The sequence below is a fragment of the Dermacentor variabilis genome, chromosome 9 (genome assembly GCF_050947875.1).
Source record: "Dermacentor variabilis isolate Ectoservices chromosome 9, ASM5094787v1, whole genome shotgun sequence".
Taxonomy (NCBI): Eukaryota; Metazoa; Arthropoda; class Arachnida; order Ixodida; family Ixodidae; genus Dermacentor; species Dermacentor variabilis.
The window spans coordinates 27162824-27186420 of NC_134576.1; the positions used below are offsets into that span (position 1 = coordinate 27162824).

General features: G+C 44.8%; 1 protein-coding gene across 1 annotated transcript in view; it reads right to left on the bottom strand.

Annotated features, from left to right (window-relative positions):
* Nucleotides 1-4106, bottom strand: part of LOC142558280 (chorion peroxidase-like) — a 100007-nt gene extending 95901 nt beyond the window's left edge. Inside the window, exon 1 of the mRNA XM_075670433.1 lies at nucleotides 4055-4106. The gene's annotated coding sequence lies outside the window, so the exon portion shown is untranslated. The remainder of the gene's footprint in view (nucleotides 1-4054) is intronic.
* Between the last annotated feature and the right edge of the window lie 19491 nt (nucleotides 4107-23597).

Consider the following 23597-nt stretch of genomic DNA (forward strand, 5'->3'; position numbering starts at 1 on the left):
ATCATTGCTACCAGGATACCTGCGCGTGGCGGTAACGTTACACTGGCAGCGTAAACCTTAAGCACTCTGCAACAGCAACTGTAGATTCTGTTTCCTTCCTTGGTACCTCCCGGATGTTTGTGGTGGCTCTATACTCTCGCAGAAAGTAGACGACCAAGATCAGGTCAAAATAGAAATCGCGTAAGCCCATGGATTTGTACTAGGGCCGTGTACATACCCAACGGTTCTACAATGAGCCCGTCAGCAATACAAATTAGTGTCCCAGACCAAGGAGAGATAACATTTCAAAGTTCCGTCGCTAGTTTCCCGTAAACGATTGAGTAATCGGCACCCGTGTCCGATAACGCACTAACAGGGTGCCCATTGAGCCCAACAGCTACGTCTAACGAAAGTCGGTCACTGAGTTCAGCTGCTGTTGTTGTTTAAGTGCGTTGAATAGACTGCACTCGCACCAACTGGAGGTGTTTGCACGGACGATTTTCAGTGGCCTCACCCCCGAATGTCGGTGTTACCGGCGAGGGCTTGGCGACCATCCCTGCGCTGTCATTGGAGGGCATCGAGGAGCTGAGTAAGATCACCTGTAAGACAGCGAACGCAACTGCCACCGCGAAAGCAGTAGCACGCTCTCCTAGTTCAAGTATTAATTAATCGCCCTAGGCTTTTCGACATATCTGGACCTTGGTGAATCCGCTGCAAAACGTCGCAGTCGGAGGTACCGGTAGGGACACGCTCGGTATACATGACCGGCTTCGCGGCAGTGAAGGCCTGATATCAGATTTCCTGTAGAGCAGGCGTAGATCCTCTCTAACTTGGGTCGGTTGCACTGACTGGTGCTGGACGTATTACGTGGTGGTGACTAAAGGCGTCGCAGGGTGACAGAGCTTCGCGTCAAAACTTCCGAATACAATGAACGCTGCAGTTGCGTTGCCACAGGCGGCATAGTGCTACTTGGAACGGAACCTTTGTTCGCTTGCGAAACTTAATTTCTCACGAGAGCAGAAATGCAACTGCAGCGTGGGCCGAAGCGAACAGAACAGCCATCGAAGATCATCACGCACCACAGAGAGGATAACGTCCCGAAGAAAGTCAACGTTTCCAAAGGCACCCGGGTCCGTCGGTGAAGCAGCTTTCACTTGCCTCTCATACGAAGCTCAGGGCAGCTGTAGCATCTTCTCCATTGTGGTGGGTCGGTTAAACATTCAGCCACGGTCTCCGGGAAGCTTCCAACAAGGCCAGCAAATAGCTGTTCTTTAACTCGATGCATCAAATTGAATAGGTTCTTTTTTTTTTGGCATGGTTGCGTTCCCCCGACGAATGAAGCGCGTCACATTCTCGACGTATGACGTCCCGCTCTCATTCGGCAGATGGATGCGGGGGTGGAGCGCCCGTTCGGATCGTTCGCGGCGATAAGCCTTGGTGTAGGTTTCTAGCATGGAATGGCGGATCTCGACCCGCGACTTGGTAAGCTCTTCTCGGTTCTCGCACCCATTGCGAGCACCATCCTCCAAGCTGGTGTGCACGCTTTTCAACTTTGTCGCGTCGCTCCGCTCGTTCCTCTCGCGCTTGAACTGAGCGAATCAGTATTCTACCTCTTCGAAGATGTCTCGGCGGAAGAGTTTCAACAGTCGTAGTTTTTGAAGCCGGTAATGAGTTGCCGTTGTGCCGTACCTTGTATAACATTCGGTCGAGACTTCCACATTCCTTCTGAAAAAAAGTAATTCCATACCAGTCCGTGGGGGCGACCGCATTGTTTCTGAAATATGTTCACGCTCCAGAGGCAATCCTTGGATTGAGCTGCTGGCCTGGTGGACACGCGTATCCAGTACAATAGGACTGGTACTCAGGCTACAAGGAGGGGCTTGTGGAATCGGATGAACTATCCCCCGCACAAGTGTCATCCCGAAATGACACTTGAAGAAGTGCACAGCATCGGCAAGGCAGACAGCTAGACGGGACACTCTATAGCATGCGTCTCCACTTCCTCTTTTTCAGCGCCCGAATCGTACAGTGCGCACATCACAATCGTAACTTCTTTCTTAGCGCTGGCTCGTCAATCCTATTGGCCATATATAGAGACAACCGTGTACAAATTGCACGGGAAAGCAGAAAATGTAATGAAGTGGTGAAAATTCGTCAATTTCTGAAGGAAGGATATTCTTAGGGGAGATGTTGCTTCTAAATGTGCATTTATTAAATTAGGCAGCGCAAACATAAATGCGAAGCAAAGCTTAGTGAAATGTTTGCACTTAAGTTTCTTGGTGTTCAACCTTACGTCGGCGCACATGCTTATGAAAGCGCACGAGTTATCTATATGAAGTTCGTACGGATTAAAACATGTGCGTTGTATCTGCACAATACGTTAGCACACCATTACACCTTCGTGATTCACGGCATAATGTTTAACTGCCTGTTCAGCAAAACGCACCATCTTGGCCTGCTACTTCTCCGGTCGTTAGAATGCGCTTCGGTCATATGACGAGCACCAAGCTTTTATTCTTCATCGACAGTGGACAAGTTCTCCGTGATCGCCGTGCCTACTAGCCTAGAAGACGACTATAGAAGCCATACCCAGAGTAAGGCGCAAAGTAAGGAAGGTTCCTTATGTATTATTTAGGTTTTCATACCCTTTGTGTTGCAATAACAGGCCCATCCTGTGTGACTGGAAAAGAATGGGCGCATAAGGATAGATATCCTGTGGCACACATCCACTGACCGGTGTTTTCTAGCAGGCCTGAGAGCAGCCAACAGCAACTTGTCTACTCTTGCATATACCAAAGAGACAGAATTACAGTGGCTAAAACGTGGAGAGGTCGGCCTGAGTGAAGTGCCTCTAGCCGGCTACTTCACGCTTGGCAAGAAAACAGCCAGCACATATAAACTGGCCCAAGTTCTTTTTATATATCCTCAAGTATGAAATGAACGAATGAATAAAATGAATGTGTGGTGTTTAGCGGCGCAAGGGCCAGGTATGGCCAAAGAGCTCCAAGCCAGATACTCAAGTATATCCGGCGAGTAAGCGACAACCAAGAGGAAAATAGTGAATGGTCAAATTAGAAAATCGTTTTAAAACACTGAAAGAACATAGCACTGTGGCTATAACCAAGGTTATCATGAACACAGGGTGACAGCTTGGCCGCTGACGTCATTTTTCTCGAGACGCAGCGTATCCGTCACACTCCTCCCGGAGGTAAAATCCCCACTTCAATTCATTCTTAGGCTAAGAGCGAGCAGCCTAATACTATATGGATTTGGACGGAAACATGAACCATTTCAATCGCCGCTTCAGCGGATGACGTGGAAGGCAGGAACAACAGCACAGATGTATCCTTCGGGACATGGCGCAAGATGGGGTGTGAGCCGTTGTAGTCGGAGGTATGCTTTTCACCCAGGCATACGCGATGCGAAGGCGTCCACAGCAAGAAAACGGACAGAGGCCTCTGTGGCCCTATTTGTTATTTGTCATGTGTTGCAGTGCCTTTTTTTTCGGTGGAATATTTAGGCACACTTACTGAATTTTAGTGGAAACTTTACTCGTAAGTGTTTCCTTGTAGCTGTTTACAATTTATTAATTGATGTCGTCTCATTAGCACAGTAGCGAACCAAGTTATATTATTCGGTTATTTAAATAATTGAGTGCAATCAAGAAGATATTACTCATCTCTTCTCAAATAAGCTCGGAACAACATCACTTATTTCGTTCGCATTATTCATTATTTAAGAGCTTGGTTATATATTAATTGGCACGCCTCGTAAAAATGGTCGGTGAAAATGTACCGAGCGTTCGTATTCTACCGATCTGTCCTCACCATTATATTGACTCGTGCATTGCTTGTTTTCTGGTGACTACTTCGGCGCATAATCAGTTATATTCTCAAGTAACAGTATTGGCAGTGTTCGAATTTTCACCGTCGCCACGACATTGCTCAAATGAATTTGGCGGAGCAAACATGAAACTGTGTATTCCTGCTTGTTCCCTTGCAAACTATTGGAGTATTCTTTGACGAAGCGTACTGGTCACACTGAGTCCTAATACTAGATCACAAAGCCTACTTACCTCCTCTCGAACAAAAGGCGTACTGTTCCGGGAGACTGCACTTGTCGGCGTAAGGCAGAAGGCTGTCCACAATGTATTCGGCACCGCCAATATCCTTAGTCAGTATGAGACCTGCGTCCCCCGTAAAACGGTATAGAACATAGAGAGAATGTATAGTTTGCAAACGATAAATCAGCTGCGTGCAGTAATCTGCCGTAATAATGCACTTATACCATAGTGTCGCCGCACTGTAGGATTGAGTAGGCGCCTCTAAGAGCGCCCTTCCACGGCAAAGGTTGTCGCTGCCAAGCCAAACGTCTTCTATGCATTTATGAAACCATTAGCAAACAAAGATTAAAAAACTACGCCAATTTGTATCTCTGCGATGCACACGGTCACTGTTTCTTTGCCTATTTCTTCGGCCGCAGCATGCATACATTGCCGGATGATGCAGTATACAATACACAAATTCAAACACTCAATTTTTATGTTGGAAACCAGGTAAGGCTGTTAAAACGACGAGGCACACAGCGTATTGTGCACCGTGCTTTGAGCACAATATGCAACATGTCAATAAGGCAACACTTCCACCTTTATTTAAAAGCCCTCTACAGTAGTGATCTCAAAAAACAATTTGGAATGAAGACAGTCCTATTCTGCAATAAGGATATTTGGGAATGAGTGCTTTGAGTATGTGGAGGAACCGATTGCTACATACGGCAACACAGAAGGGTCGCCTAATGCTTAGTGTTGTACTAAACCGGGTTTTGAGAAACGAGCGAAGTCTATAAATTAGACGCGCTTGTTGTACACACGATAGAAAAATTTGTCTTGCTATCTTTACCTTCCCGCACATAAACAGCGTGTGAAGACGTTATCTTTGAAGCCACACCACCGCTGACTCAGTCGTGACATTAGCAACGGGCAGCCGTAAGATTGGTTTGAACCTTGTGTTGCATCTTGCTCGTGTAGGTCCTAGATAACGCAGTGAGAATGTGGTAAGAAGGGTTTAAAATTTGAAATTTATTTCTAGCTTGTTGAATATTACCACACTTCCTTCTTTTCACTGTGGTGATCAACTTGTGTTGTCAGTGCCATCATTACAGTCAAAAGAACTAGCAATGTGTTCTGAAATATGCATCAAGTTTTAAAGAAAGAGCACAAACAACGGTATTTAAAAAAAGTGCAGATGCGCAAACACCCCATGGTTCGTTTTAGAAATGCTCGTACTCAGCATTTTTTATGAGAATATGTATCCCCAAGCACAAATTGCTTGCACGAAACAATTTAGGAACGTTTGACTGTTGACTTTTTGGCTGCAGAGGATAGCAGGCAATTATTCAGAAACTATAGCAGCCCTTTTCATAACTCGGCAGGTCCTTACTGTAACGTCATCTCTCAAAAGGAACTTCGTAGTTCCGAGTACGTACTCTAGTGGCACAACGGATTACACGAGCAGATTAGAAAGGTCGCCCTAGCTATTACTGGAAGTTACTCTCTATATCACAACACGCCGTAATCTATGGAATCTATATTGTCACGTGGTGGTGACGTAGAAGAACACAGTAGCAATACTGTGAACGACAAAACTAGCTTTTATTGGGTGAACCTGTGCCCACAAGACAGGCTACACTTATAGCACAACGATAGTGGCGAACACTGTCGGCGATCGTCGAAAATCTGATCAGCGGGTCGAGCGCGTCGGCTTTTATAGATCAATCGTCGAATATTCCAGACTAATCGCTGGGACCCGCGCGCCTTCCACAAAGTTCTACATTATTCGCGTCGCGCACACATGCAATCAGATTACACAAGTTTCGGTCACAGACAGTGGATGGAACCATCGATAACATTCCAGAAACTTCCCACACGTGCAAGCGCGTCCTGCGCTGTGCCATAACATTTGTTAGACGGTGAAACATGTCGACCGATAAAGACAAGTACACGTGTCAATATTGGTGATTGTTTCCCATGGCATGACCTCCTTACATTTCTTAAATCGAAGTCAAGCACATCAATTCTCCCTTTCGAGTTGGTAACACTAGTAAATACGCCTATGGCTTCGAATTACTGGGCTGTAGCAGACAGAAGATGCTGTCGCCTCAAGAGGAACGAACCAATTGCATTTTTTCTTCCTCGGAAGCGGAGCACTCATGAGGAAGAGAAAAAAAATGCAGTTGGTTCGCTTGTCACTTTGCGTGCTTACGACACATCACTGTCGCCATCACAGCATAATTTTGCTCATACAAATTATTGGGCCATTGTTGACACACACATAACATATATTCAGCATGTTATATATGTTATATAGAGCAATGTATTCAGCATGCACAAAGCTGTTCTGTCCGGAAATGCAAGCAGAGCACTAATTAGAAAATGTTTTAATGTAACGCAGGGATTCTTGCGCAACGCAAGCCAAGAAAAAAAAATGAGTTATAGGCTGAGCACTTTGCTTCCCGTGCGTCACAATCGACACATGCCTAAGCTTGCTTTTATTCGCACCCAACCAAACTAACCTATGAAGTCGCCGACTACAAGGCAGAGCAGTAGTGAACACTCATAGGCTTTGACACCTGCTATCGTATTGCGTAAATGACACGGTCCAGAGTTAGCTACTTGAGCTCTCCTACGTGCGTCAGTACGTAGAAGAGCTCAGGTACAAGTGTGGGTGCATGACTCGGGAATGCGAGGGTAAACCGTGTTTCATGTTAAGTACTCAGTGCGTGCATTGCTTTCAAAATATATGCCCGTAAGCTCCTTTACAAATTCTCGAAAGCTCAGATATTTAAAGACATGCGTAAGGATATTCTAATTCGAACGTGTCCATGTTGCTTTGCACTCTTGAAAAAGGGGACTGACAGACGGTTTTTTTCTTTGGATAGGCACATAAATGCTTAAACATTTAAAAGTTTGCACCCGTTGGGACTTATCGTGTTCAGCAACGGTAATGGTCATCTCCCTTTGAGTTTATTTTCTTTAAGGCTGTGCGCTTGGTACTTTTAGGTCACGAACGGCGTGCGCGTTGTTAATGTGACATTGCTCTCTCGACATTATAGACGAGTTTTGTTGTGGGATAAGATAAATATCACAGGGTTCAAACTTCTAAATACGCGATCATTTCTAGGCCTCTCTAACGAGGAAACTCCTCTGTCCGTACACCACGTAAGACAAACTGCGATAAAATAATTCATGTATCAAACAAAACCAGTTAGAAAGGAAAAACGTTGGCGGTGGTAATTTTCCAACCAACAGGCTCTACGCTCAGAAGCCGACTCTCTTATCCACCGGGGTAAACACCGACGCTTCCAGAAAGTGAGTATAGCTGTACTATATGAATGCATTGTACTGTGGGTAGAAAACAAATTCCAAAGGAAAATAGCTATTGTAAAGGGTTTGTTGAAATATTTGGATAAACGCCAGATCTAAGACCACAAGCAGAGCCAACTTGTAGTATTGTAGACATCAGCTAAATTCAGATTTCGCGATTATCATAGGACACTGCAGAGTGGGACCTTCGTGAACACGACGATGGATCCGTTGTTCCTTTCTGTACAAATAACGCTGTGGACTGCGTCCATACCATTGCGCAATGTATCGCATATCACGACAACGATAGCCGATACTCAAGACCACGTGTTCACCTACGAACGACGGGCTTTCATGACGAAGCCAGACCAGGAAGACGTGAAATCAGCACCGTTATTTGAATAGTACAAGCCACGCCAACGGAGGCAACTTCAGAGGGCACGACGAGAGCTTCGTGAACTCAAAGATGAATCCGTTGCTGATTTTTGTACAGGAGACGCTGTGGACTGCGTCTATACCAGGTGCAATGCATCGAATATCCCAACAACGATAGTCGACACTCAAGACCACATGTTCACCTATGGAAGACGGGCTTTCATGACGAACACAGACCAGCAAGACGTGAAATCCATGCCGCCATTGGGATACACCGACGGGGCCAACTTCAGAGGGCACGGCGGGACCTTCGTGAACACAACGATGAATCCATTGTTCCTTTTTGTACAGGTTGGTGTGCAACGCCATCTAGCTGTTTGTGTAGAGGTAATAGGTTCATTATTGTCCTGCCGTGCCCAGCTGTATGCTTGTCATTGATTGATAAAGCGTCGAATGTACTCTGTTACTGATGGTAGAGGACGTAGAAGTGATGCCTGGACCTTTCGATATTGAGAAAATGTTAAGAAATATGCAAGAAGCCTTGCAGGCATCGATAACCAGTGTGTCTGCTTCACAATAATCTCTGGAAGAAACAGTGAACCATAGGTACGATAAACTAAACAACGTGCTTACTGTCATAGCGAACACAGTACTTGCTTTGTTAAGGTAAGAGGTCAGCTATCTGAAAGAAATTGTAAGGGATCAACAGAAGTTAAATGACATGGAAGACCGAAGTCGACGAAGGAATATTATAATTAATGGCCTTGAGGAAGGGACAAATGAGAGCCCTGGTGACTTGAGAATACGGGTTCTTGATAAGGTGTGTTGTGCAAAACTAGTTCTCACAAGCAACACGATCGAAAGGATACACAGAATAGGAAGAATAACCGATAAATCTAGGCCTGCGCCGATTAATTTCTTTGACTACAATAGAAAAGTACGTTTATTGAAGAACTCCTTTAAGCTCAAGAGAACAGGTGTCTCGATCTGTCACGATTATTCTAACGCTATGCTTACTAAGCGATCTTATCTTTGGTGGTATGGTAAGCAATTTCAAGATGAGGCGCGAATGATTTCCCTGGACTATGACCGGCGATGTGTAAACCACAACATATACGTATGGGGCGAAGTAAATGCGCAGATTGTCACGCTTCATAAATCGGGACCTGCACGTACACCAAACTGACTCGAAAGGAAACAACTCAGAATTGCCTTACTTAATGCAAGAAGTCTTGCCAATAATTTCAATCAACTTGGTGACCATTATTTTTTTACAACCCTCATATACTTGCAGTAGCCGACACATGGCTTACACCTAATATTAACTATGGCGAAATTATTCCAGCTTCCAACAAAATAAGGTGTGCGAGGGACAAGGAGGGGGTGTGGCAATAATAACCAAAAATGAAGCTCAATGTGTCACGCTTGAGGGAATTCGAGAGCATAAAATATCTGGTATAAATTCAACTACAGAATTATTTCTGCTTATTTTAGCGTGTTTTTCCAGCTATCAAAAAGCTGTGTGCTATACCTGGAAGTGCTGGCCGCTTACCTAGAGCGCATGTTCAACCCATGTCCCAAGCTGGCGCTCGCTGGCGATTTGAACTTGCCTGGCATACATTGGAACGCACTCATCATCTCCGGGCCCGATGGCGCTGACAATGCACGCCTACTTCTTGATTCTTCATTTTTTCATAACTTGAAGCAACTAGTTTCTAGTCCGACTCGTGCCACTGTAACTACACAATCGATCCTTAAACTTGTATTTGAGAAACATGTTCATGAATATAACTCAGTCAGTACTGCTGATGATATCTTGGACCACAAGATTCTTCAAGTTGCTCTAAGAATTAATAACACAAAAATGCCTCCCTCGGTAACAACTTTCGTGACTAATGCTACAGATGGTAAATCTGTCCAGGAGGCAATACGTCTCTCGCTTTCTGATTTTGAGCATGGTGGCGATGTTTCTCATCTTTGGAACGAGTTCAAGAAACTAGTCTTATCATGCATTGACAGGTATGTTCCTCTGCGTAGAAAGGCTACAAAGCGTTGAAACCCATGAATTAGTCGAGACATAATCCATCTTGAGCTGCGTATTGAATGACAAGGGAAGGGTAAAACTACGTCATCATTAACCGGCCATAAAGGACAACTGGTTACTAAATTGAAGCTTGCGCGTAGTAAATTTTATAGGCCAGCTCATACAGCTTTCTCGAAGGAATCTTCTGAGGATTCTGGCGCTACATGTCAGAATCGGAACCGTGTGTGAAAAAGCTAAAGATTGATTGTAACATGTGTACAAACCTCACCTCAACAGTAAATGAATTGAACACTACTTTTCTCCAATTGTTTACGAGGCCAAACGTTCAATATTTGCGAATGCAACACTCTGATCTACCGGCCGTTGCAAACCAAATGCGTGGCCTAGCTCTTGCTCGTGATGGAATAGTTTCCGCTCTTTTAAATGTTAACAAAACAAAAACGTCAAGCGGCGCTGACGGCATACCGAATGCCTTCCTTGCACGATACTCAGAAGTTGCATCGCATTACCTTTATGTTCTGTTGAACGTTTCCCTAAATCAAAGCTCCTTATGCACAGATTGGCTCAAAGAAAGATTAGTTCCAGTATTTAAATCAGGAAGCCGACGAACAGCTTGGAACTACAGACGAATTTCTTTAATAAGCACATGCTGTAAATTGTTTAAACATGTAATAGCGCACCAGTTATCTCGGCACGTAGAATCGAAAAAAAATTCTTCGTTGAGTATCATCAGCATGCTTCCCGGAGACTGCCTCAAGAACTACGCAATTAATTTCTGTTATACATGATTTTGCTTCAGCTCTAGATAATACTTGGGTGTTCACCCAACCGAAAACCTCTCCTGGACAGACCACATTGCAGCCACCTGCGCAAAAGCTTCAAAGACATTAGGTCACCTACGTCGTAATCTGGGTAATTAATTTTCCAACATCCGCAAGTGGGCTCATAAGAGATTTGTTCGTCCATAGCTTGAACATAAATAATCCATTTGATCCCCGTATTCTACCTACTTAATCGACATGCTTGAATCAGTCCACAACCGAGTGCGTGTTTCATCTCATGTAATTATAGCCTGCACTCCAGCATAACGCAAATCATACTCCCTCATTTTCTCCAGCCTCTGGTTCTTCGCCGTAATATAGCTCTGTTATCCATGTTTCACGATTAAATAACCACTGCCTTGCGCATGTACGATACGACGCATGCCTTTAACTTCTCCGCACTCCCTATGGCCATTCGCTTGTGGAACAATCTTCCTGATAACTTTGCCCCGAGTAAGACAAGAAATATTTCTTCATCTCCTGCACGAGCATTCTTCATAATAGCACTTACAAATAATTTTATCTTGTTTCTTGTAGTTGGCAATGTGCTTCGAACTTGCGATGTTTTCATTTTAATTAATGCATTCCTATCTCGCCCTTACCAATTGGTATTTTATGCTGGGTCACGTGTTAACTTGTATGTCCTGTGTATATTATTTCCTTTTTGCGTCTTTTTCTCCAAATATCCCTTGAAGCATTGTATTCCTCGATCTATTCATTTTTCCTGTATTGGACTTTCTAGTAATGTTGAAGAGCCCTGCATTGGTACGTATCCTTTGTACCAGACTAGAGGAGGCTGTTTACTCTTTTCTTTATGTCCCTTTCATTTTGTAACCCCCTTACACAGTGCCCCCGTAGAGCCTGTAAGGTATCTTAAATAAATAAATAAATAAATAAATAAATAAATAAATAAATAAATAAATAAATAAATACATGCCCTTCTTTTTGACATGTCAAAAGATTTTGATCGCGTGCAACACACTTTGCTCGTTCACAGATTTAGGGATGCCGGGCTTCCTGAGAGATTGATAGTGTGTTTGTAGGCTTATCTGACTGAAAAATCTCACTAAGTTTGTAGAGTGCGCAGGTGTCAGGTCTGCTGACCTACTGGTCTTGTCAGCGTTACCACAAGGTTCCGTACTTGACCCATTGTTATTTTTCATTTATAGAAACGGTATTGCTTCTAACATCGATCACTCTGTTACAGTAAAACTATTCGCTGACGTCCGCGTGATGTACAGTTTTGGTAATAGCACCTCTTGTCAAACACTACCGAACAAGAGCCTCTGTAAACTTGCGGAGTGGTGCGAATGAAAGGACATGAAAATCTATTTTGATAATACAATTGCTATGAGAATAACCGCAAAGAAAAAGCGACTGTATCATATGTATCGCATTGCTCATAAAAATATTCAGTCAGCAACGTGTCAAATATCTAGGACTAACTATTGCAAGCAACTTAAAATGGGATAAGCATGTGAACAACGTTTGCACAACGGCATTTAAAAAACTATGCTTTCTGCGCAGAAAATTAAGACTTGCCCTCAAGTGTTAACTGGAGGCATTCCGCCGTATAGTCCGCACAGTCCTTGAGCACGATTCCACAGCGTGGTGTCCACACTACGTTAAAGATATTGCACGGGCAGAACGAATTCAGCGCCGCGGCGCTAGATTTATTGTATCTGAGTATCTTTCCGATCTGTTATCGACATGCTGCTGCGACTGAATCTGGAGCCACTCCGTGTCCGCCGAAACATTGCGAGACTAAAAATGCCTAATTTGATCTATCAAAACACAATAGGTCTGCCACGCGAAACTTATCTTTCCCGTGCGCAACACAGGTAATCTAGAATTAATCTTTCGAATGTTATCCGCCCGTTTTTTGCGAGGACGAAGATGTTTCAAAAGTATTTTTTTCGACTCACGGTTTAAGAGTGAAATTGTCTGCCAGCGTCTATTTTTGCTTGCAGAAATGTAAATACCTTTGTGAATTCTCGGTCATTGCACTTGATGTGAAAAAAATAAAATCAGAAAACCTCTCCTGCACAGGCAGCAGTGTTGACTGCAGTATTTTGAAAATAAATAAATAAATAAATATACAAATAAATAAATAAATAAGAACCGATAAGGATTGATAAGGGTCGGACCTATTCCTATAAGTGTAATAACGAATGAAAAGGGTTGATAAGGGCTTATGTTGGTCAGATCAAGTTTCATAACAATGATAATGATACCGGGCTGCACGGAGATGGGCAAGTGGCCCAGTGGTTACGCATACTTAAAGAACTCCAAGAGGAGTTTGCATGTCATTTTTTATGAGTGCGTGGCGTTTTAAGTGAAGGAAACTTTTGTTAGATGGCGGAGTGGAGTGGGTTCCTGCGGTGGGACGGAGTCGCCAGTGTGTGTTACGGTCTGAAACAGCAGCGACTACGCTTAGATGCGGTAAATAGGTCGATATGTACAACGGGACCTTTCAGCGAAAGGGCTGGAAACCGTGTAGTAGGATTCTGACGTATTTTAAATTTTGCGACAGTTTCACGCCACAGCAAACCTAAAATCACATTTTCATTACACAATGTGTAAGTGCGAATACGACCGAGATATTGCTGACCATAACGACGTCATTACGCTGACAATAGCGACGCTTGCGGCTATCCGTAAGGCTATGTAAGTTTTTTTTTATTTTAAATGTCGAAAACAGCGACAAAGAAGCCCACGCCCTCCTCCTCTCTTGCCACTTTCATCTTTTTGCGTACGTACCGCTTCGGAATTTTCGCACGGCGGTCGTGATTTGACTGTTGTAACCGTACACTTGAGAGAGGTCAGCATACGATGTCTGCTGGTTCAGCTGGTCCACGGGGCCTGCACGTACAAATAATAAGCTGTCAAATGCACCAATGACCGCCTGTCTATTGAATGGCGCAGGTGGATCAATTTGTGCGTTCATAAGTCACGTTTTCGGTTTTACTCCGCAATGCAGCTGCAGTCCTCTTATCCACGTTACTATCCACGAGTAAGTGGCAGGTGGCTACAATAAGAAACCAGTCGGGTTCATCAGGAAGCAAGATTCGCAGTCAAAGAAAAACGTGCCCCCGTGTATGCAACCAGCAGTATTGCCTATAGTCGTTCTACCAAGTACGCTAAATGGCGATTAACAGATGACAAGGCGAAAGTGGGGATAGGCAACTAAATGGAAGGTAAGGATAGCTTTCTTTAGGGGCGTGTGAACATTTGAAGTTTTGAATACAAATCAAGTTTTCATTCGTTTTCGCATTATAATCGATTCGAGAACTTATTATTCAAAGTTGTCGAATATTCATTATTCTGAGAGAAGTTTTCGTAGTCTACAGTTGAAAGCGGTGAATGCCGTGATTTGCTTCTGGCGCAGGGGAGCTGCGGTTACAGCGAAGAGGCAGTAATTGTTGAGTGAGCGCATAATAATGGCTGGTTTCTTCTAAATTATTTACAGTAATTCATCGCGAATGTCTTGCCTTTAGTAAGTTTGAGTTGGTGGTCTCGATTTTGCCTAGGACCTGTATTATTTCACAATCTCGACATCGTTGCATCTTTTCCAAAGATCCTGTGGTGATGGCAGTATTACACTTTGCTTCGTTGTCATGCTCTTCCAGCGTTTGCCTACTGTCATTCTGGTAGTACTCCAGAAACGCGCAGCCTTCAATCATTCGATATTCGTACGCTCCTCAGCACACGGTACATTTTGTTCGGAACTGCATTACACGTATCAAAAGGTACAAATGAGCCGTCAGTTTTTAGACCTACTATATCTGTCATAAAAAAAGCTTAAAGGTGGCTTTCTTCTAACACTTGTAGTCAACGCCATTCTGAAATTTCTTTATTCGAATACATTACTTTTCAGTTACCATTCGTGCTAGACACCGTTTGCAAGCGTGCAGGCACTAAGCAGCATCAAAGGAAAGCACAAGGTGTCAGATGTGGAAGTTGTCTCGTAGAAATAGCATGTTTGTTTTTTTTCCTTCTAGCTTCTTCCTGTTTTAACCTTATTGAATATTGAGCGACGAAGACAATGAAAAATAAAGTATAAAACCACTCTCGTTCTAAATTATTTCCTCAGTTCCATTGACTCAAGATCTTTCTAGTAGTTATTTGTCGGTTCCTATGGACTACCTGGCGAAATTCATTAGAGGTTTGTTTTGAAATAAAACATGCTGGCTTACGCACGCTCCTTCGGGACATTTTGAACTGACGTCTAGTAACAGCTGAAGTGCTGCAAGCATGCACTGAGCCATCAGTAACTGCTTTCCTGAAAAGCGCGTTTCGAAAATTTTGACGGAAGGGTAGTGTGGGTGGATATGACCTGTGGTAGGGCCTTACGCTCGGCGTAGGATGTTGTCATGTTTGTAGGAGAACCAGAGCGCCTCAATTGTGAACTCTTGCAATCATCTTCAACTGTGGGAAGAGAGCTACTGCAGAGTAATACTGTGACTAGGCAGAAAACAGACAGATGTGATTGTTCTGCCCCGAATGCACCCAGTAACGAAAACGATAAGCACCGAGAATGGTGTTGCCCTTTTCGCACTTTGAGTAGCTAAACTGTATGATTCTATTTATAGCGATAAAACTCTACGACAAAGTGACCCTCTTGGAATAAACATTGTTACTTAAAATCTATAGTGTTGTATCACTTTCAATTTACTATATAACGCCACTCCCTTACAAAAATGACTTTAGACTGTCTATAGAAAGTCTATAGACTTTTCATAGACGACCTTTCCTTTCTATAGATTTGGACTTTTGTTGATATAAAGTCTATAGACTGTCTATAGACGAAAGTCGATAAAGTTTCTATTTCTTTTTGTCTATTCGCAGTCTATAGATGGTCTATAGAAAAAAGTCGATAAGATGTTTGTTTCCTTTTTGTCTGCTTCCCCTCTATAGAATACCTACAGACGAAACTCGACACAGTCTCTATCTATTTTTGTCCATACTTTGTCTTTAGGCTTTCTATAGACGAAAATCGATAGGGTTTCTATTTCTTTTTGTCTATTCGCAGTCTATAGACGGTCTATAGAAAAAAAGCCGATAAGGTGTTTGTTTCCTTTTTATCTGCTTCCCCTCTATAGAATACCTACAGACGAAAGTGCATACAGTCTCCATCTATATTTGTCCATACTTTGTCTATAGACTTTCTATAGAGGAAAGTCGATAGGGTTTCTATTTATTTTTGTCTATTCGCAGTCTATAGACGGTCTATAGAAAAAAGTCGATAAGGTGTTTGTTTCCTTTTTATCTGCTTCCCCTCTATAGAATACCTACAGACGAAAGTGCATACAGCCTCTATCTATTTTTGTCCATACTTTGTCTATAGACTTTCTATAGACGAAAGTCGATAGGGTTTCTATTTATTTTTGTCTATTCGCAAGTCTATAGACGGTCTATAGAAAAAAGTCGATAAGGTGTTTGTTTCCTTTTTATCTGCTTCCCCTCTATAGAATACCTACAGACGAAAGTGGATACAGTCTCTATCTATTTTTGTCCATACTTTGTCTATAAACTTTCTATAGACGAAAGTCGATAGGGTTTCTATTTCTTTTTGTCTACTCGCAGTCTATAGACGGTCTATAGAAAAAAGTCGATAAGGTATTTGTGTCTTTTTTGCCTACTTCCCTTCTATGGACTACCTATAGACGAAAGTGGATACAGTCTCTATCTATTTTTGTCCATACTTTGTCTATAGACTTTCTATAGACGAAAGTCGATAAGGTTTCTATTTCTTTTTGTCTACTCGTTGTCTATAGACGGTCTATAGAAAAAGTCGATAAGGTGTTTGTTTCTTTTTGTCTATTTCCCCTCTATGGACTACTTTTAGACGAACGTCGATACAGTGTCTATTTATTTTTGTCCATATACTTTGTATATAAACTTTCTGTAGACGAAAGTCGATAAGATTTCTATTTCTTTTTGTCTACTCGCAGTCTATAGACGGTCTATAGAAAAAATTCGATAAGGAGTTTGTTTCTTCTTTGTCTACTTCCCCTCTATATGGACTACCTGTAGACGAAAGCCGATACAGTTTCTATTTATTTTTGTCCATATTTTGTCTGTTAATTGACTCTCTATAATATGGACAATAGTCGACAAGGTTTCTATTTTTTTCTCTACTCCTGGTGTATTGAATGTCTATAAAAAAAAGTCTATAATAAGTAATTCCGAGTTCCCATACTCCCCGCCCTCTGCGAACGCGATGATATGGCACTGGTTCATGCACGACGGCACCGCAACCCCGGCGCGGCGGGCAAACCGTGCAGACTGCTAGTCTGCGTTCGGTGCAGCTGCACCGAACGAGGATCGCGGCGGAGCAGGCACCGTCCGAGTCACCAAGGTCTTCCAGGCACCCGAAGGCCCTAAACCTGGCTGCTTCCCGGACGTACACTTCGCGAAGACCAGGTGGTGAAGGTCAGATGGTGAAGATGTGGCAAAGGGGGTGAATAAGTGGCGAAAGCCCGCAGACCAGGTGGTGAATTCACCACCTCTGAGTTTTCGTGGTCTTGCATGTCTATAGATTAACAATAGACAAACATCGTTAATCTGGGCCCAACCCGTGTACGCTGTAACCAAGCGCAGGTACCGGTGGATAATACATAGCTGCATTTGATATAAGCCACTAAAGTTGTATACTGCTGAGATTGCTGTAGAGCCTATTTGTAGACTTTAGTATACGCATAGTGTATACCTCCGCATTTGTTGACCACATATGATCTACGTAGTCGCTCTCGGCAATCCCAAGACAGTCTTCACAGTTGTCGCATCACTTTTGCGGCAGTAGAATAACGGAAGCAAAACGCCGATGCAATTGTTAAAATATATGTTATGAACGCCAGCTTCAGATACAAGTGGATTCGAAACAGGCATCAAGCTAACAGCAAAGACACTCGTAATGTTTGTAGCTGACAACGCGGACTTTGTGAATGTGCCATGAACCGATGTCGCGCATGTGGTGTTCGCGTTGTGTGTCGTCCGATTCTCGGATACTTTTCACATTGTCTTCATATCTCGGCTGCGTCACTAACATCGGGCGACTTTTGTTGCCTAATATCCTGCACTATAAACTCATCAAAGTTTCTCATTCACTTAAAATAGGTGCCAAATTCTCTGAGCCCACCCAGTATTTCGCCGGCGGTATGCCTGCGCATCCACGCATATGAGTACCTCAATGCTGTACTGATTGCTTTGACCTATCATCGGAACAGAAAATTAGCACTAACATACGTGCGGGCATCACATTTGGCGGTACGCTGGAAGATATGCTACAAATACGCTGTATTACTCATCGACGCTGGCAATAATGCATCTAAAACGTCTGAAGGGCCCCGTAACGGCTTTTACAAACAGCGCATTCATGTTAGCGTTCCAGCCTCATACGATAGCCCACAGCGTTTGTCATACAACCTGCCAGCGCGTATCCTTCGTCCACGAAAAAAATGCATAACGGAAAAGAAAAGCCACCCGTTCCGGCGCGCATGGCGCGCAGAGAGAGAGAAAGAGACAAAGAAAAAAATGAAGGAGGAAAAGGCGCTCACACTCCTCCGAGCGCGCACGCCCTCCCGCGCGGAGCTCCTGCGCATGCTCGGAGCTCTTGCGCATGCGCGGCGGGGCGCCGTCTCAACGAGTGCGCCAGGCACGTAAACGGTTGTGCCGGTGTGCGGTGTCTCCCTGAACGTTGGTGTCTGTGTATGCGTGTCTTCTTTGTGGCATCACACGTCAACTACACTGAATGGTAAGCTTTATCAAAGACGTTTTGCGTCAATACCTCATGATTATGTGAGCGCATTTCGTAGCGCGAACCGGCTGCATGTAGCGCAGGCGACTCGGGTATAGTGTCGGTTTGTCGTTGACATGGTTTGATAACGCGCTCTTGTTCTCGCTTCTACTATACGGAATGTTTTACGGCGAGCGATCGCTCGTGCTTGTTGATTTTATCATTATAGCTTAGGTGCGTAAAAAAGGAAGTACACCATGTTTTAACTTGATACTGAGCTACCACTAAGCGGATTGTGTGTGTTGGGCAGCCAGTGTGGTAGATCTCATTTAGTGGCGCTTGATCCGGCCGCGATGAATGCTGCACCGTATGTGTAGTGAAATTCTCGTGACACGCTTTACGTATATATCTCGAAATTGTGTTAGCATCAAGAATTTTCAAACAGACAGGCATAGTTGAATAACTGCTAGCGTACTCGGATGAAAGGCCGTGTTTGCGGGGCATGCATCAGCAGTGTGTGCGCTGCCGTTTTCGCATAGTTTAAATGTAGCACTATTTTTAAGGTTCCTGGCAACCAATCTAAATAATTTTGGGAAGTTACAGCAAGCAAAACATGAGACTTGAAGAAATATCTAGTAGAAATCTCTAGATTCACCCAATCTATTTATATGCAACCACAAACGCTTTTGGAGCATGAAACCTGCGAAAAGCTCAGTCACTTGCAGCTTCGCAACTTAGCCGAAAAAATTAGAGAACAATAAATTAGTCGCTCCGGGAACACCTTTACACGTTTCAAACTGAAGGCATTGCGTTTGACGGTAGTTGGAAGATTTGTTTTTGTCTCTTTTTAAAACAATTTAGCAGCAGAAGTTATCTTTCGAGCTATATGAAAAGCGTTAAGCGGCTTCCGATGCTTCGGCACAGATAACGCACAGATTATTCAAATAATTCAGTGGGCATTGCATTTGCTCTACCCTTATCAACACACCTAAGAGATCGTAACATGTTTTAGTTGATAAGTAACCTGATCAGTACGCCCCCATTCATGTGCATTCTACTGAAAGTGTGGCAATTGTATTCATCTCGAAGTATGAGAAAAGAGACATTGCAGACTGTTCTAAGCGGAAATAAATTGCAAATCTTAACGTGATTGTTCAAAACTGCAGTCAGTATGCTGAGCATGTTCGTTCGGCACGGGCATATTGCATTAACACCTGAAAAATGTGCACAGTCCAGCCGGTTATCTTTGTTTCAACAAGTATTATTGTAGGAATCGTTTGGGATTCTCGCATTTCTTTTATTTTTATAAGTACACTGTGTGTCACATGAACCTGTCTTAAAACGAAACGTACCGTTGCTGGCACCGGCGACCATTACGGTTGTGTAACTGCTTATCATACTGTAGTATAACGAAACATCATAATGGTACTGATTAATATTGCCATGTAGTCTTTAGTCAGAGGTAAACAAAGTTAACTAGAGGCATAAGTGATGAGAGCAAATTATATTGAAAACTACTATTGGACCGTAAAAATAACTAATTGTTAACTCATTATATAGTTTTTCCTCACATTGTTGCATTTGCTTTACGTGTGTCTCTGTGTCTTCCGTGCTGTACTCGTGTGGCCATCAATTACGAACTTGCCGAAGCCCTTGTCAGCTTCATTAATCAAGGGATTCAAGTCAGTTGAATCTAATACTGCATGTCAATTGACTGACGTGTTATTCGTTTTATCTAAATATTATGGACTGGCAGTACTTGGCAAGCATTAAACCACAATATTTTTTTTATTACACTTAAGCTGCAGGCGTCATAGATTGCCAGAAAATTTTCATGAAAACAGCCAGGGAAGGCTTGGAAAAAGATCGGGAAATTTTAAAATGGCCACATAGGTATGCTGTCTTGTTATATGTCATACAAAGTTTCCAGAGAATCTCTGAGTTAAATATATTTTTAAAACGTTTCACCTGAAAGGGGGTTTATTGCAGCTCGTACGAGGGATCGCAAGTCGCTCTTGATCGCGAGTCCTAGCCGTTCGTATCAGCAGCCCGAGCTCGGGTCTCGCGCCGCAGCGGTGGCAGTTCGCACAGCGCCACATGCATGTTACCCACTACAATTGCCCCCACGGCGAAGAGGAGCCATCCTGGCGACCTAAGGTGATGACACGATAAGGGGGTCGTGGTACGGCTTCAGGCGACTGACGTGAACCGTCTCGCGGCCACGGCGGCGTTTGTCCGAAGATGGCGTCACCGGTTCGACCACATAATTCACCGGCGATGTACACGCGACGATCCGGTACGGACCCTGATATTTCGGAGCAAGCTTTGGGCTAAGGCCAGGGGATTGGAAGGGCAGCTGAAGCCAGACGTGAGAGTCCACGGCGAAGGACTGTGTGGGCTGCCCGTTGTCGCGTCGATCTTTGTGGATACCTTGGGTATCCGACGTAAACGAGCGAGCCAGTTGGCGGCACTCTTCAGCGTGGCGAGCAACTTCGGAAAGAGGGGTGAATTCAGAGGCATCCGGATGATATGGTAGCACGGTGTCGAGGGTAGTGGATGGTTCACGTCCATAAAGAAGGAAAAATGGGGAGAAGCCTGTGGTAGCCTGAACGGCGGTGTGATACGCGTACGTCACAAAAGGGAGGACATCGTCCCAATTGGAATGATCAGACGCAACATACATGGTGAGCATGTCACCCAGAGTGCGGTTGAACCGTTCCGTGAGACCGTTAGTCTGTGGGTGATACGCCGTAGAGGTGCGGTGAATAGTGCGGCAAGCGGCGAGTAGCTCATTAATAACTTCGGATAAGAAGACACGGCCTCGGTCGCTGAGCAGTTCTCGCGGTGCGCCATGCCGTAAGATGAAATGCCGTAACATGAATGCGGCGACGTCGCGAGCAGCAGCCGAAGCAAGTGCAGCAGTTTCGGCATATCTTGTGAGGTGGTCTGCTGCAACAATTATCCAGCGATTTCCTTTAGCAGTGGATGGAAGAGGCCCATAGAGGTCAATGCCAATCCGATCAAAAGGACGTGCAGGACACGGCAAAGGTTGCAGAGGGCCAGTCGTATGAGGAGATGTCTTGCGTCGCTGACAGGCTACACATGACCGAATGTATTTCCGGACATAAGAATACATGCCGCGCCAGTAGTAGCGCTGACGGAGCCGCTCGTAGGTTTTCAGGACGCCAGCATGAGCTTGTTGGGGGTCGGCGTGGAAATACGTGCATATGTCGGAGCGCAAATGGCGAGGGATGACTAGCAGCCATTTGCGACCATCCGGCTGATAGTTTCGGCGGTACAAGATGGCGTCCCGTAGCACGAAATGGGTGGCTTGGCGACGAAGGACTCGAGGGCATGTAGCCGTCGAAGAACTGTGAAGAATGTCAATGAGAGACACAATCCACGGATCTTTCCTCTGTTCAGACGGCATGTCAGTAACAGCAAGTGTAGCAACCGGGCACTCTACGGGGGAGGGTGGCGTTTCGTCGGATCTCAAGGGCGATCGGGAGAGTGCATCGGCATCAGAATGTTGGCGCCCGGATCGATAGATGACGCGAATGTCAAATTCTTGGAGCCGAAGAGCCCAACGTCCAAGACGGCCTGACGGGTCCTTCAGTGACGCAAGCCAGCAGAGCGCGTGGTGGTCTGTCACAACATCGAACGGATGGCCATACAAGTAAGGGCGAAATTTGTGTAACGGCCAAACTATAGCCAAACATTCTTTTTCGGTGACAGAATAATTGGTTTCTGCCTTCGTGAGGGCCCGACTCGCATATGCAACCACATATTCCGGAAAGCCAGGCTTGCGTTGCGCAAGGACGGCTCCAAGACCAACGCCACTGGCGTCCGTATGAACTTCGGTCGGTGCAGTCGGGTCATAGTGGCGTAGAACAGGTGGTGAGGTAAGCAGACGACGCAAAGTGGTGAAGGCTTGGTCACATGCCGGAGTCCAATCGCGAAGGTCACCTGGGCCAGCCAGGAGCTTCGGCAGAGGAGCGATGATGCAGGCAAAATTGCGTACAAAGCGCCGAAAATACGAGCAAAGGCCGATAAAACTTCGGAGCTCTTTCAGTGTAGTCGGCCGCGGAAATTCTGCGACAGCACGAAGTTTGTCAGGGTCGGGAAGGACGCCGTCTTTGGAAACGACATGGCCAAGTATGGTCAGCTGGCGGGCGCCGAACCGGCACTTTTTCAAGTTAAGTTGAAGGCCGGCGGTGGCAAGACAAGTAAGGACGTCGCGTAGACGAGAGAGGTGAGAGGTGAAATCAGGGGAGAAAACTACCACGTCGTCTAAATAACACAGGCACGTCTTCCATTTGAGGCCTCGCAGAATATTGTCCATCATTCTTTCGAATGTCGCTGGCGCATTGCAGAGGCCGAATGGCATTACCGTAAACTCATACAGGCCATCAGGCGTAATGAAAGCTGTTTTCGAGCGGTCGGATTCATCCACTGGCACTTGCCAATAGCCCGATCGCAAGTCCAAAGAAGAAAAGAATTCAGCACCATGTAGACAATCCAGGGCGTCATCTATGCGCGGTAGAGGATAGACATCCTTTCGTGTAATCTTGTTGAGGCGACGATAGTCCACACAGAAACGAATCGAGCCATCTTTTTTCTTAACGAGTACTACGGGCGATGACCAAGGGCTGCAGGATGGCTTGATAACACCACGGTTAAGCATGTCTTCAACTTGCTCGGTGATGACACGACGCTCGGTGGATGACACGCGGTGCGGACGCTGGCGTAATGGTGCGTGGTGTCCCGTATCAATGTGGTGAGAGACGGTACTTGTGCGGCCTAACGATGCTTGGTTCCAGTCAAAAGACGCGTGAAACTCATTTAAAAGTGTAATTAGCCGCTCACGTTGTGTCGGCTCGAGGTCATCGGCAATGGAGCGACAAAAAACATCCGGTGGGACTCGGTTAGATGGCACATGGGGCGTCAGTGCTGTTACGTTGGCAGTATCGACGTCGTCGGCCATGGGGAAGTGCACAATAGCGTCAGCGTCCACTGACTCGATGGTGCCAATAGTCTCGCCACAGTGCAAAGCCAAAGTGCACGAATTTGGGTTAGAAATCAGTATTTCTGCAGCACCATGGTGAACCGTGAGGAGGGCGAAAGGCAACAATATAGGCTGGCGGCGAATGAAGACGGCAGCGGGTGTAAACATGACCGTCGCTTCGGCAAGCGATGCGCATGAAAGAGGGACAAATACAGCACTGTGAGGAGGAAGGTCAGTATCTGAAGCTACACAGATCCTGCTAAGATCGTGAACTT